At 41.5% G+C, this 16,049-nt stretch overlaps 1 protein-coding gene across 2 annotated transcripts in view; it reads left to right on the forward strand.

The window, feature by feature from the left end:
* Positions 1-583: 583 nt before the first annotated feature.
* The window catches only part of tafa2 (TAFA chemokine like family member 2), an 84,581-nt gene continuing 69,115 nt past the window's right edge, over positions 584-16,049 (forward strand). Inside the window, exon 1 of one of the 2 annotated variants that reach the window (XM_019267363.2) lies at positions 584-1,172. The gene's annotated coding sequence lies outside the window, so the exon portion shown is untranslated. The remainder of the gene's footprint in view (positions 1,173-16,049) is intronic. The other variant, XM_010737884.3, reaches the window with a different exon arrangement.

The raw sequence follows: 16,049 nt of genomic DNA on the forward strand, positions 1-16,049 counted from the left end.
GTGGCAGCTGTCTGAATCTGTGCAGGATGAAGAGAAAAGGAGAGAACACCCTGTGGTGGAAATGCATAAAATGGCCACATGATGGCACTACTGGACAAGTTTTGATGGGAGAGGAGCAGCAGAGGATGATGTCCACACATCATCAAACACACTCCCCATCTTCACATTTCAAGGGTCCTTTATAGGATTAAATGCAGCTGCAGTTCATAATGTTGGAGCTGCTGGGAGATGGAAACATGACAGACTTTGTTTGTCTGTTGGGATTGTTTTGTTGGTGGAATTGTTGATGTTTCAATCATTTTTACTGTTGAACTTTTAATTAATCAGATGAAACATATTAGTTATTAATTGTCATTTCAGTATTCCCTCACAGTCGCACATCATGACATCATTCCTGCACATTTTCAAATGAGCCTTGAACTTTATAAATCGTGCATCATCCCTGTCAACGTTTCCATAATTAATTAGATCAGTCATCACATTGATGTTCATTCGATACATCCCGTGCTTCTTTCCCAACATGTATCAGCTCAAATATGACACCGATCCTCAACAGTAATCCGAATACAGTAACGCGTTACCAGCAGAGGTAGCGTCGGTGCGCCGTGCGCTCTGGAGTCTCCATAAAAGTTAGTGCGTGCAGAGCCGAGCTGTCAGACTGAGCAGAGAGCGAAGACTGGAGGGTTAGGAGAAGTGATAGATCAGGATCGATCCCACTTTTCACAATTCATCTGATCATTCAGAGCGTGTGCGTGTGCGTGTGCGTGTGTTCTGATCCTCTGGGTGACTTTGACTCACCAGCAGGACGCAATTAAAGCTTAAATATCCGCCGGAGTCTGACCGCGCTCCTGGTTTTTCTGGACTCTTATCGGAATAATAAGAATAATTATACTAATATTAAAGACAGTGGAGGTTTGGATGCAGGAGAATCCCGGCTGTGCGGCGGATGAGGTGCCCACGCTGCCGCGTTACAAGAAGAAGAGTCGTGTCTGAATCTGTTTGATTTCATCCGGAGGAGAAAAAGAAAAGAAAAACATCCACCACTCCCGTTTTTTTTTTGTCCAGGACGCAAATGTGTCCACATCACAGACACATCACTGGATTGTAGCAGCAGCAACGCCGATGCTTTGAAAGGGCGTTAAAGGTGCGGGAAGGGAGTGGGACAATTACAGGTAAGAGCCACACAAGCGACCCCATCGGCGGGTGTTTTCTGCCCCGCCGCTGAGTGCGCACACGGTGCTCAGTGTTTGATTTACAGACCATCAGCACGGCATCAATATCCAATCAGGACTGAAACAAGCACAGCAAAAAAAGAAAAAGAAAAACAATCAGGCCTGATTAAAGAGTCAGGTACTCCTCATCCTGTTATGGAATGTTTTTTAATTTTTTTTTATCTGGAGCTGATTCTAAAACATATTTCTTAAGAACACGTGATTCAATGACATTTCTTTCTTCTGCACAGTAACTGGCAGTGATGCCTCATGCTTGTTTCCTGTATATATCTACTGAATTCTTTTCATTTCATATTGTTGCACAATCTGGAAAATCTCCACCACACTTTTCCATGACACCTCGTCAAACCAGACTTCAGATCATTTAGTTTAATTCCGTGTTTGATTTCCAGATGTTAGTCTCCGTCATAGAGCTTCAGCTTCTCATGGAGTTCATGCAGAACCAGCCTGGGTTGACAGAGATCAGACTGGTTACAATCTTTACTCATAGAAGCAGTGTTTTGTGGTGTTTTCCCTGAAAGATCTCAGAGTGATACTGTGTGTAGACACATCTGGTGGTTTGGTGTGGACTGGTAGGTGTGGCACATCCCAGTGTAACTACCAAAGTGCTGTCAGGAAGTCAACGAGTCTGAGCGGTGAAGTATTGATTTGGCCTCCTGCACTGAGACTAATATCAGCCTCACCTGAAGCAAACGGTGCGAGCCCTCTGATGATGAAATGCAGTGACACAGCGGCAGGCCGAGTCCGGACACTTCCACCTCCACCTGCTGCCACAGAACGGATGCTTTTAATTTGCTAAACACGAACTGGAAGGAAAATGAACTAGACAGTTTAGAAAGACACAGGGATGGTGCAGTTGGATGTAGTATCATTTGGAGAATTTCTCAGAGGTGGAGCTCTCTGATGTGGAAAATAGAAAAGAAGACATTTTTGCAGCGTAACAGAACACTTCAAAACATTAGCCTCCTCCTTCCTCACCTCTTTCCCGACCTTCACTTTAACATCACAGAAAAAAAAACTTCTGACCTTTAACCAGCTACAACATTTCTGCCTTTAAAAAAGCTACCTGGGATTAAACCAGCACAGCACCAGTTTCTATTTCTAATCCAGCCACTGCTCAGACTCCATGGAAACTACTCGTATCAAACTTGTAAAGGTGCAATAAAGAAATAGATAAATGAATAACACACCACAGAATAAATGTTTCAGTCTCGGCGGTAGCGGGCGAAAAACAAAAATGTGCACGATTTTCTTTTCTAATCCAAAAATGGAATTCAAGTACTTCAGTGTTCTAGTCAAGACAAACTAAAACGAGACCAGGTCTTGACAAAGACCAGAGTGTATTGAGACTGAGACAAGACCAAGACTTTGAAGGGTTGATACAAAATCAAGGCTCACTTAGGCAGCTGATATTCACCAAAACTCTTTGGATGATACATTGAGTCACCTCATTAAGCTTAAGTTCTTTCAGACTCAGTTAAATAAATCATACAATGCACAGACAATTAAGTGATCAAAGGTAATGATAATTAAGGTTGTGGTCTTGACCGGTCTAGAGTCCTCTTTGTCTGAGACCGAGACGAGGCCGAGGCCGAGGCATTTGTGATCTTGAGACCAAGACTGATCTTCAGATCTTGAGATCAATACTGATCTTAAGAGCTACAACACTGACTTTATACTTCCACTCCACTGCGTACCATTGAAAAATATTGTACTTTTATTATTGCGCTGCATGTATCCGACAGATATAGTTACTATAGATGCTTTTCATATTCAAATTTTACAAACTCAAACGTATGATAACCTTTTGATGTGTGAAAAGCTGAGCGTGGTTGGGTTTCATTTTAGAAAAAAAACACCTCAGATGCTTTTATATAAGTAATTGTTCAAGGTCTAAAGACGTAACATTATCACATTTTTATGAAAAAAACAAGATTCAGTCAAAAGTTCCAAATCTAAATTTATGTATCACGTCTGTCATCTCGTGACCCCTCGGATTTATCTCGTGACCCCCAGGTTGGATCACACCAAACTCTATATAAAGAGTTCAAAGTAGCTCCATGTACAACATCAGGCCTGGAGGCAATTTCTATGCAGAAGTCGTACTTTACTTTTGATACTTGTAGACGATTTTGAATGCAGGACTTGTAACTGAATATTTTTCCATGAATGAATCAGTACTTGAATAACGGATGTGGAAGCTTCTCTCAGCACAGACGAGAGAGATGCAGCAAACCACACAGTGACGTCATCTGGCAACATATTAGCCAATGGTTTCTTCCCTCAGAGAAGAACTGGCAGCCCAATTAGCTGGAAGCACGAGCAGAACCTCCTCCACCATGAATGATCAGGTTTAAAGCTCTGGGCCGGCCTGGCTCAGGTCAGACCGGTCTCCCTCCAGCTGGGCGACCTGGTGCCGAATGTCTGGCCAGCGCCGGCGGATCAGCCAATGTCACCTTTTTTTTCCCGTCGGCCATGTGACCTTGTCCTCACGCTGCCTCGCCATTGAGCGATGACACCGAGGCTTCATGGTCTGCTGCTTCTCGCCAACCAGGCCCGACTTAGAAGTGAGCAGCTGTGACATGCGACACACCAGCAGTAGGGGGTCTTTGAATTGGTCTGTCTTTTTTTTAATCAAACTTCTTTTTTTAATGAAATGAAGGGACACCAGAGCAGAAGATGTGAAGTTATTAACATGTTGACATGTTAGGCAGAGTAATTAATAAATGAATGATGGCTGAATACCATTCAGCTGCTTCAGTTTTACGGTCCTCGTATGGTTCTTGCTGCCTCGTTGTCACACTGTCACACTGTCATGACTTCCTATTCCATCGTTAATATTATTAGAACCACCAACTGTGACGAGTCCAAATGTCTGCTGTGATAAAGGCTCATTAGTGAGTGTTGGTACCTCTGGACTCAGGCTAACTCTTCCCCCTGCTTCCAGTGTTTAGGATAAGCTAAGCTAACATTTCTTGGCTCCTACTTAATTTTTTAATTTTGAACTTGATTCATTCTTTTTTCTAGAATATCTAAATCGAGGGCAGCACGGTGGTGCTCTGTGCCTGCACGGGGTTTCTAAAGACATGCCGGTTAGCTTAACTGGTGACTCGAAAATTGACCGTAGGTGTCCATGTGAGTGTGAATGTTTTTTTTTTTGTATCTTTGTGTCAGCCCTGTGATTGTCTAGTGTCCTATCCAGAGTCTACCAGATAATATAAGCTAAAAAAAAAAGCGGGTATAGGTAATGGATGGAGTGATGGGAATAGTTATAGGATTAGCTCAGAGGACACCAGGCTCAGGATGTCTCGTACCGTCATGTTTACAACAGAGACAGACTGAACAGGTTTGTTTGGATTATGACAAGGCGTCCTCTCTGATTACGGCCAAGCAGCAACCTACACGTGTAAAATAATCCCAAAGTACTAAAAGCTGCAGTTCCTTGAATGGCCACTTGAGGCTGGCTACAGAACAAATCAGAAGCCCCCAAATTAAAATTTACAGCCTGGTACAAAAAACAGTTTTGGTCTCTGTAGCTAATTTCCCCGTTCATGACAACTGTACTGAGGATGAATTTATATACAACTCACCTGTTCAGATGATAGTAAGAGTGTGGACGCTTTGATTGACAGGTGGGTGCCGTTACAGACGGCTTGTTTGAGCACCCAGTCATTCAGCCAAACTCAGCTCCACCTATGATCCATGTCTTTGGGCATTTTTAAATTATCTGTGTGGCCGATGAGGCAGAACTGATGACACAAGGACTCTTCAGAAACCTGTGGTTGACATCATGGATATAATGTCCATGTTTTATACAGCCTGTGATTATGACAGATGAAGCTACTGGACAGTGAATGGATTCACCTCATTCAATCCATTCAACCTCATTCAACAAGAGTAGGTGAACAGATGAGCAGACTTTTCTGCTGTCTGTGCCAATGACAGTATGAAGAATGGACAGATCAGCACCTATAGTTTTCTCAAGTGCCATTTTGAATATAATTTTAATATAATTTGAACAGATGAGTTCTATAAAATCCAGCCTCTTTACAGTTGTCAGTTTTTTTTTGTACCAGGCTGTAAACATGTTTATTTATATATCGGGCACTTATGGAGACTGACTTGTCCTGTAGCCAGCCTCAAGTGGCCGCTCGAGGAATTACAGTTTTTGGTACTTCCTCATTGGCTTCATTTCCCAGCACCGGAGGTTTCCGCCTGGTCTGCGCTGAAACTTTAAATAAGAGAAGAATTCCAGTGTGGTCAAACAGCTTCACTCATTATCTCCCTTCAATAGCAGTCAGTCTTTGAATCAAAGAAATTAGGACGTTACCACTGGCAGATTTTTCTCTTTATTCCGACAAAATGCTCTTGAAGATGAGACCTGTATGAAAAGCTTCAGAATGTGTGAGATGAAACCTTTGAGCCGCAGTAAACTGCCCAGGGATTTCATCCTCTGCGCTCCAAATCAAAGACTTGAGAAGCGGTCATGTGGCCGTCTGCTTCGCCTTGGATAGGCCAGTTTGTGCTCTCTGGAATTTGTGTAAAATATTGCGACTGATTGACACCCACCGTGTGAGTGTTTGATATAAGTAGGAAGCGATGGCTGTTTTTTTGTTTTTTTCCCTCCACATTCTATTTGATCTGCGGTTCGCTCTGCTTCCTCTCCGTTTCATTTCCAGTAAAACAAATTCACCAGCCGCTGAATAAACAGCAGCTCTGCGGAAATGATCAAACTCTAGCAGGAGGTTCCCAAACGCTTTTCACTTTGACCTCCGTCTTCTTCTTCTGATGAGATTTCTGTCTCACTTGCCAGCTGAGGGGCTTCATTTTGACTGCTCCTTTCACCATTTTTCATATCGGCCGCTGTGGACTTTTGTCCACTCCAATGTGTGATAAATGTGACTGTAACTGCCGCCATTGATTTTGACTTACTCCTGCTTTAAAACCCTCGAAACACACTGCTGGAAACTGACCCGCTGAGAGAATTTAAGTCTGAAATATAATCATATTTCCATGATTTTCATTTCTTTTTATTTCTATTGCAATATCTGTAGAAACGTATGGCCACATACAGAGACAAATCTGGCAATATTTTCAGTTTTTCACTCATTTAAAATGTTTTTATTTGCGTTTTGAGGAAGTGTTTTTTTTTTTTAAATTACAGACGAGAGATGACCCATCTGCAGAATATAATGATCAAGATCCATCTTGAGAAGACAGCATTGACAAAATAATAGCACTATATACATTTTATTCTCTTCTTAAAAATAATAGCACAGTGTGGGGCGACCGGACAGGAGGGATGAGAGAAGATGGACCTGACTTGAACTGTGAGCGCTGATGAGATGACATGGTCTGTGTCTTAAACCCACCTGGATGACCGTCATCGTACTCATCCACTGAAATCTAACGTTCACAGTTACCCAAATGATCTGTTGTAAACGTTAGATACGTGTCATACAGCACTGCAGCATGCACATTTCACCACGTTAACGTGAAGAGAAATTATAATCCGGGAGACATTTTGATACTGATGATGTGTTTAAAACTGTGTTCAAAATCGGAGCGCTCACGTGGAGCTGTGATACTGTGTTGGATGATTCTGTCTACATATGGAAACTACTGTATGACTAACATTAGGGAAAGATTGTGGTCATGGTTGATTGGGCTGCAATTTACCTCCCCATTTATCATTCATAAGTAGTATATTAACATTTAATAACTGCTTATAATGAGATGTAAATAGATATAAGCTTTTATTAATGATATTAATAATTAAAGTGTCATATTTTCTGCTATGGCGCTGAGCGCTTAAGGTCAGAAATGTCCAAAATACTGAATCCTGCTTGAATCTGTGAAGCTGTGGCTGTTGGTGCTCCCGTTCCCCGAGATCACAGCAACCAAATTGGTTAATAACAGGTTATAGTAAGTGATTATAATGACGGCAATTACCAAAACAAGATGCAGGCTGAGAAATATTCCTTTAACCCTGGAAAAGCTCCAGTGAACCTTCACAGCAGCGACTAAACATGCTCATTTTGCTTTTCCAAAATATATAACGATGCCAAAAGAAGCGAAATGACTTGAAACTGCTCTAACGGGAGTTAAATATGGTGTTTTGCAGGAACGTGTAAGTTAAGCGCACAGCTCCAGAAATTAAATGGACTTCTGCTTTTCTGTGCACAGCTGGGTCTATATTTCTTGTCGTCTTTTACCGACCCAGAAGCCCCCTCTACTGAGACAGCCCTGGTCTTTGTAGTTTACGCAGACCTCCTCCTCATCCAGCAGTCCTACTCCAGTCAACTGTGATCCTATTTCATGCAGAGGGAGGAAAAAGACGAAGAAAGACAGAAGAGTGAGAGAAACTGAAAAAAAAGAGACAGTGAGAGAAAATAGAGATCCTCTGGTCTGTGTCCAGGTTTTATCTCCTCAGCAGCGTCTTAGTGTTGCTCTGTGTGTGGCCCAGTGGCTTACAAACATGTGCCCGTCACGCAGGATAACTCGAGCCTCCGGAAGTCTCCAAACAAACACACCAACGCACATTTTTGGACAGCAGAAACATCTTTCTTTCCCACTGCATTCTCCTCTCTCCCCCACCCATCCCGTGCCGTTTCATTTCGATGGCTGATGGTTTGTGCAGAGCTGTGGACCTACAGTACTTTCATGATGTGAGCCAAACCCATCTGGGACTCAATATCCTGTTTACCAGCTCTCAGCACTCTGAAAACCACAACAATACTGAGCTGAGGCAGAAGTTCAGAACTCATTACAGTTTGTTCAGGTCACAACCAAGGTCAAAGTCTTCTGTTACTCTGCTATGATGTCTTCAGAAAGCATACTCTCTTACTGCTGTGTTTTTCTCTTTTTCCAATCTATACATGTTTTCATGTCATGCTCTGTGAGCAAACCTCCAAGCAACCACGTGTGAAGCTGTTACGGTGGTCCCCACGATAACTGATTTGATACTGCTTGTTTGAAACGTTATTAGAGAAATATCTGATGTGATAAATAACTTTGAAAATCTCGTTTTCTGCAACCCTTAATTTAGTACATCTTTTGCCATGCAAACCTGTAATTCAGTCTACCCTTTTCTACCTTTAGTTAGTTTGCTCTAACTACCCTACGTTAGCTTGTTTTATTTGACAATGGACAGCCGTTACAAAGAATTTGTGCAGAACAGCAAGCATCAAGTATCAACAACAAGCAGCAACTCAGCTGTTAGATTTTATGTAACATACCTACACGTTATGTTCGGCTACATCTCCCATATAGGCAAAGTGGAAAACAAAATACTGTACACAGACAAGAGCCTGCAAGCCCGGTCATCATCACAGTCCTGCTCAGTCACAGTTTCAGTCACAGTTTTCATTTTTCGATCCTGGTTTGCAAGAACACAAGTGCATCTACGTGTGCTGGGTGAAGGCTCGCCTGCTGTCGCATGATGTTATTTCCAGCCAGTGAAAACATCCTCTCACTTAGTGTGCTTGTTGCTGTGACAGCCAGGTAACTATTGCACAACTTGGCCAAACGGGGAAATCTATCCTCGTTTGGTCTGTACAACCCCTACTAACTACCCTTCATTAGCTTGTTTTATATACCCTTCATTAGTTTGCTCTAACTACCCTTCATTAGCTTGTTTTATATACCCTTCATTAGTTTGTTTTATATACCCTACGTTAGCTTGTTTTATATACCCTTCATTAGTTTGTTTTATATACCCTACGTTAGCTTGTTTTATATACCCTTCATTAGTTTGTTTTATATACCCTACGTTAGCTTGTTTTATATACCCTTCATTAGTTTGTTTTATATACCCTACGTTAGCTTGTTTTATATACCCTTCATTAGTTTGCTTTATATACCCTACGTTAGCTTGTTTTATATACCCTTCATTAGTTTGTTTTATATACCCTACGTTAGCTTGTTTTATATACCCTTCATTAGTTTGTTTTATATACCCTACGTTAGCTTGTTTTATATACCCTTCATTAGTTTGTTTTATATACCCTACGTTAGCTTGTTTTATATACCCTTCATTAGTTTGTTTTATATACCCTACGTTAGCTTGTTTTATATACCCTTCATTAGTTTGTTTTATATACCCTACGTTAGCTTGTTTTATATACCCTTCATTAGTTTGTTTTATATACCCTACGTTAGCTTGTTTTATATACCCTTCATTAGTTTGTTTTATATACCCTACGTTAGCTTGTTTTATATACCCTTCATTAGTTTGTTTTATATACCCTACGTTAGCTTGTTTTATATACCCTTCATTAGTTTGTTTTATATACCCTACGTTAGCTTGTTTTATATACCCTTCATTAGTTTGTTTTATATACCCTACGTTAGCTTGTTTTATATACCCTTCATTAGTTTGTTTTATATACCCTACGTTAGCTTGTTTTATATACGCTTCATTAGTTTGTTTTATATACCCTACGTTAGCTTGTTTTATATACCCTTCATTAGTTTGTTTTATATACTGTACGTTAGCTTGTTTTATATACCCTTCATTAGTTTGTTTTATATACCCTACGTTAGCATGTTGACACTTTGGACACTTAAACCAAACACAGAAAGTAAATAGTGCACAAAGCAGCAAACAGGGAGGGAAGGCGACTGTGCAGCTATAAAACTCAAAGCTGGAGAACCCCGGAGTATTATGTTCATCACTGTGTAGTGATTCATTTTATAGTGATATTATGTTATGTATTTCAGGCCTGAATACAGCGTGTTGAAATCATATGGCACGTGTCTGCTGGTAGAAATCACAGGTTGGAACAGGCTTTGATGTACACATGAAATCTTCACAGAGAATTTGTTTCATTCATAAGACACACATCTATAACATAAATACATTCACATTATCTGTGCACAGCTACTTAAATTCACATATGAACAGATGAAAGTATCCTGTCTGTGTATCTACCCATCTTTATTTATGATGATGGTTAAATATTCATTTAGCTGTATGTTTGTAATGTGGAAAACATACAGAGTGTCTCGTGTGTGTTTCCCTCTGGCAGAGTTTCATCCCTTCCACACGCTCACACCGAGCTGTACGCCTCCCTCGGCTCACTCTGCACCCCCGGGCTATTTAACCCGGGGCCTGTAACCTAAAGACCCGATACTGGCAGCCTGTGGCTTTCAATCTGACCGCTCTCCCTCACTTATCTGGCAAATAAGCCGTTTTAATTGCTTACACACAGAGCCCTATCAGGCCATGTAGTGAGCGTGGAGATAAGGGTTACACAGAGTCAGGCATTAGTAACAGGATGAGAGGACCGCAGAAAAACAGAGCTGCGGGATCCCAGGAGGAGGAAGAGTCAGGAAATAGCTGTGGCCATCCTATTAATTTCAAACACGCAGAGACGTTTTCTTGGGCTAACTGTCAGGCTCGGGAGACGGCTGTTGTTCAGCGAAATCAAAGCAAATTTCAATGATCTCCTTAAGGTGATACTGCGTGATAGTGCGCAGTGTACTGACATTATCAACGGGAGGAAATAATGTATAAAAATCACACAGGTTACTGTGCAAAACGACCTTGACGGTTTCAGCTGTGGAGTATGTGCTGTTAAATCTGAATCTTTATTAGTGGAGCTGGTTAGACCTCTCTCTGCTGACATTTGTGCACACAATACTGTCAACTTACAGCTAACAGTACAACAATACAGCAAGGACACAGAACTAATGGCAGTGCTTCGAATTAGACCACATGGGTGATTTCGAAGGGGACGTGTAAGGGTCATTTTTTACATCGAAAGCTTTATTTCTGTCGTCACCATCAAGTCATTTCATGGGCTCCGGCGACCTTCCTTTCCAAAGAGATTTGGATTGTTGAAGTTTCACTGTGTATTGTTTTGACCCATGTGGCCCGCATGAAGAGCTAGTCAACACAGCGGCTGGGTAAATGTCAGCTACACTAGGCCTCTAATGAGACCAGAGACTAAGGAGAGGGCTGACACCATCATAGGCTCTGTGCTGAGAGGCTCATTTACATTCTACCAGGCGACAGCTGGAGATATGAGGGGAGAGAGGGCGAGAGATGGAAACAGAGAGGAGAGGAAGGGAGAGAGAGAGAGAGAGAGAACGAGAGGAGAAGAGAAAAGGTGGAGAAAAGGTGGTAGTTTTGCGAACATCTCTCCGATGCAGAAATTCTCTCATTGGCTGAGTTAAGTCTCGAAAGGAGGAGCTTAGATTTATTTTTGTTTTTCTGGTTAAAGCAGCTCAAATTTGGAAAATAATGTTGAAAAACTATGTGCTAAGACAGCCATATTGTTCATAGAGACAAACTAACAGGGCCTGATCGGACCCTGCAGTTCCCCATCAGCTCGTCGCAGCGTTTTAGCATCTTTCAGCCCTTGTTTTGGTTTTACGTCTGTAACTTTATAGTTTAGTGGGTTGTCCTAGGAGGTTCCTGCTGAGCGAAATGAGCCAGAACTATTTTTTAGTATACTATAGATACATTAAAATTCTGACATTGATTATGAAGTCATATTTTCACCGGTGTCCACAGTTATATATCCTGCATGAAGAACGTACAGGGAGGGGTATCTCAGATGCGCTTTTTGTAGTCCATCTCTGAACTGTTAGTTTACTACAGACACGTCAATACTCCACGTTGCATAATGACGGCTAGTGTATGTGCAGTCAGATTCTCTGAATGCTCCTAAGTCCCTAAACCCTTCATCAATGTGATGAATAATGAGGCTGATGATGATAAAATTGTATACTGTATTCTACAGGACTGTACTACACTAGCTACCAAGTGCTGGAGTTCTGACCTTCCCACACCTTTCATATACAATCTGCCGCTAGGGTAAACATTATCTCAACTCAGCACACAGCACACAGAAGTGCTTCACAGAAAAGTAAAGGGACGCTTCTTTACATGTATTTTGGTGTCATTTAACAAATGGCAGAAGTGACAAACGTGCCCTTTAAAGCTGATTCATTCCTCTCCATGAGCAGAGAGACTCACAGTCAGCACCCATCAGCAGAAATTTTGTTTGGGTTAATGTGGGGAATCTATAGCGGCTCACTTGGTCAGGATGAGGCAGTCCTTCTGTTGCAATTAGGCTGATAAGATGGCTGCGTTCTCACATACAGTGCTGTCTTAATATGATGAGACTCTCAGTGGTCAGGTGTGCTGTCGGAGGAAGACGGACTGCCAGCAAGTGTTTCCTCACTCCGGGTTTTTTGTAATTAGCTGTCAGCATGTTGAGCTTGACGATGTAATTGGTTCCTATATGCTGCTTTAAACTCATTAAAGTTGACTATTTGAAACTTGATTTACGCCGTGTCCTTCAGAGAGACGAAAAGGAAACATTCGGTACAAAACCAATCCTCCACCAGCGGTGCACAGGCAGCTAAGAAGAAGAAGACGATGACAAGCGTAAAAAGCTTTATACGTGTTCATCCTTCTCTCACAGTCGGATCCAGTACTGACTGGTCACAGGCATTGGTTGCACCGCTTTTCATCTATCAATGACAAATGTGACACCGCATCAGAGCCGTGCATCACTATATTTGGTTTGAATTTCACCACAGGCTGTCTAGATGGGACACAAACAAACAATACTGAACCTGGACTGACACCAGACAGCCCTGACATAAACATGCTAGTGTAATATATAAGAAATGTCATTAGTATAGTAGTCTATTGATCATCATATAAGTCTAGATTAACGGTGCCACATATTGAAGCTCAACATGGAATATATGGTTATTAAATGATAACCAGAATGTAGGTCACTGATCTCACACATCATCACACACAAAAATAACTACATTTCCCACGTGTTGCGTTCTTATAGTAATCCACAATCTTGTAGTAGACGTGGAATTACAAATCACTCTGCTCATTTGCTCAGATTCAGTTCATGGAGTCATTCATTTTTAAAACCTGAATTATTTTATTATTTATTTATTGACAGGGCAGCACGGGCTGCTGCAAACACAACCTTGACTATCACCTACTGAAGCTGGTGTGTGCAAATGAGTTAGTCCTTTTGCCTACTACACGCTCCAGCAGACAGGGAGCATTCATTCAGAGACGTGTTTTGGCCGCCTGCAAGTCCAATATTCACTCCCCTCATACATCTGTTTGCTGTCCAGTAGCTTCTGATAATATCTGGCTCATTAGCTGCTAATACTGAGTTACTAACTGCGTCTGTCAGCTGCACCCAAAGTCAAACGACTGATGACAGCGATGGGACGGAGTCAAAGAATAAAGTTGCAGGCTGTAAAAACAAAAATACTGAAACACTCTGTATTGTATTGCAGATTATTACAAGCTGTTTTGCAACACAGTAATCCAGACAGAAGATATTCAATACTGATCTAGATCAACTACGATGTGCTACAAGGCTAAGAAAAGCTAAAGTGATTGACCACTTGCATTAGTTAGGACCACGTCCAGGGACGAACTGGCAATCTGGCATACCTGCATTTGCCCGTGGGCGACGTGCTATTTGGGCCGACAAGCCCGATATATATATATATAATATTAACGAGTAGATCACACACCTTAAAACACACTGGGGCTAGCGATGGGCAATGTGGGCCCGCGGGGGGGGCTGGTTCGGCTATTCGGCTAGGGCGTGGCGCGCTATGCGCAGTGAAAATGCAAGGCCGATTTTGTCCAGTCCGCCCATGACCACGTCCAAACTATTCATACCCCAGTCCCCAATATATGGTGCAACTGACTTACTAGCGGTTCAGTTACAAAGTAACGACTAGTTACTGACTTCTAATGTCCACGTTACAGCCTAGCTCAGCACTTAAATGGTGTGAACAAGCTGCTAGCACAAAGACAGCTATCCTGGCTCTGTCCAATCTGGCACCAGCACCCTAAAATCATTTTTAACCAAAACAAAGAAAGAAAATGCACCCGTAACATACGGTTAACTCGGTTTTTGGTTCAGTTCAAAGAATAATCAAAAGCTGTGCCTGTAATTCACAAGTCCCCACGAGCTAGGAATCGTGCTACAAAATGTGCTAGATATGAGGGAGTTACATTTCCATTGTTAACTTTTTTAAAACAACCTTTGATTTGTGGTCATCAGCAAGCAAACCAGTAAGCAATCATCTTTCCTGACACCTAAGACCTTAGGTCCAGGGTTGATGGTCTCGGTTCAGGCTGTTTTGCTCATAAAAAAACAAACAAACTACAACTCATCTTTCCCTTCTGTGGTGCCACCGTGAAAAACAATTGCAATTAATAATTGTGACATGAATCTGTCCGGCAACTACAACAGATTGGCAACATCTCAAGTGGCACCTGGAACATCTGGCATGTACATCAACAGATCTGAGAGCCTTGAGACTGAGACTCGGTGGGCCTGCAGTCTGGAGGCTTGCTGTTACTCATTTCTAACATGTTACTGTACGCGCACGCCAATTGGACTCTCTCTTTTCCCTCAAGTGTATAGTAGCCTGACGTTACCAGAGAGGATAGGAGCTAAGACATGAGTGGAGTTTATCAGAGCGCTCCACGGCTCCCTTTTCTCCATCAGAGATTGTTTTTTCTGTCAGATTGTAAAAATGGCGCGCTGATGTAGAGCACAAGAACAACTTCTATATTCTTTCTATTCTTCTCTCTGCGTGACATTTATTAAACACCAACCTACACTTACAGCAATTTGACACGGTTGCAGATCTGTTCTGTTTTAATCCACACTAATGTCTCCAAACAAAATCAAAACTGAGGCAAAAAAGCTAGAAAGCAAAACAGACCCTGACATATACAGTATATATCAACACACAGTGATTTATTTAATATTCATCGATGAGCATGGGCTTGTTTTTGCTGAAAGGTCACCAGTCCAGCAAACTAGATTACCTAGATAGCTGTGGGCTAAGTGGCGAGGGCCAAACTTGAAAGCTCTGCTGTATTTAACAGCACAGCTCCAGCTTCATAATATTAGCTTTCTGTTCACTGGTGTCCAGCGGTCAGTCTAGGGGTAGATCAATACCTATCTATAACTATCAATAAGTCCTGTTTTGAGTATTGGTATTTACATCAGTAAACTGATACCGTAAAAAATGGATGTCTCTTGCTTAGCAAAGAGGTCACAAAGATCTGCCCATGTTGGATCATGTTCTGGGGAGTGAACACATTCTTAGTTCCGCACTCTGTGCTTCCTGCTGATGTCTGCAGCTACTGATCTATAGTTGGTTTGATGTCTCAATAAAAGAGGAGCATCATGGACTATTTCACATGCATGTGGAGTAGTAATTAATACAATTCTTAAACAGCACTGGACATTTTGGGAAATTGGTTAAGTTGCTTTCTTGGTAAGAGTTAGATGAGAAGATCGACACTACTCGATGTAGGTACGTTAAATATGAGCCACCTACTTCGCCTGCTGGTTCCCAGTCTTAGGCTAAGCTAAGCTAACACCACCTGGCTCCAGCTTTATTGATCTTCATATTTAACTCTCACAAGAAAGCGATTCAATTTCTTTTTTTTCTTTAATGTTTGGCAAATAAGTTCTGTATTTATGAAAATGTATTGAAATCACAACACATTTGTTCTTCACTATGTAATGGCACGTACGCCTTTAATAAAAGTATTTAAAAGTATTGATCAGTGCTTTTAGCCTTATTTAATTTTAAATTAAAACCAAATTCCTACCCTAAATCTGTCTAAAGTACTGTAGCAGTTGTTTTTTTTTTACCACTGGGGGCAGCAACAACTCATATATAATAAATTATTAATATATTATAAATAAATAAAAATCTGTCTCTTAGCAGCTAGATCACCACATGTCACCAGCTAGTCTAACTCATGGCTGATGAGAAGAGACCTAA

Source organism: Larimichthys crocea, chromosome XII (genome assembly GCF_000972845.2).
Source record: "Larimichthys crocea isolate SSNF chromosome XII, L_crocea_2.0, whole genome shotgun sequence".
Lineage (NCBI taxonomy): Eukaryota > Metazoa > Chordata > Actinopteri > Sciaenidae > Larimichthys > Larimichthys crocea.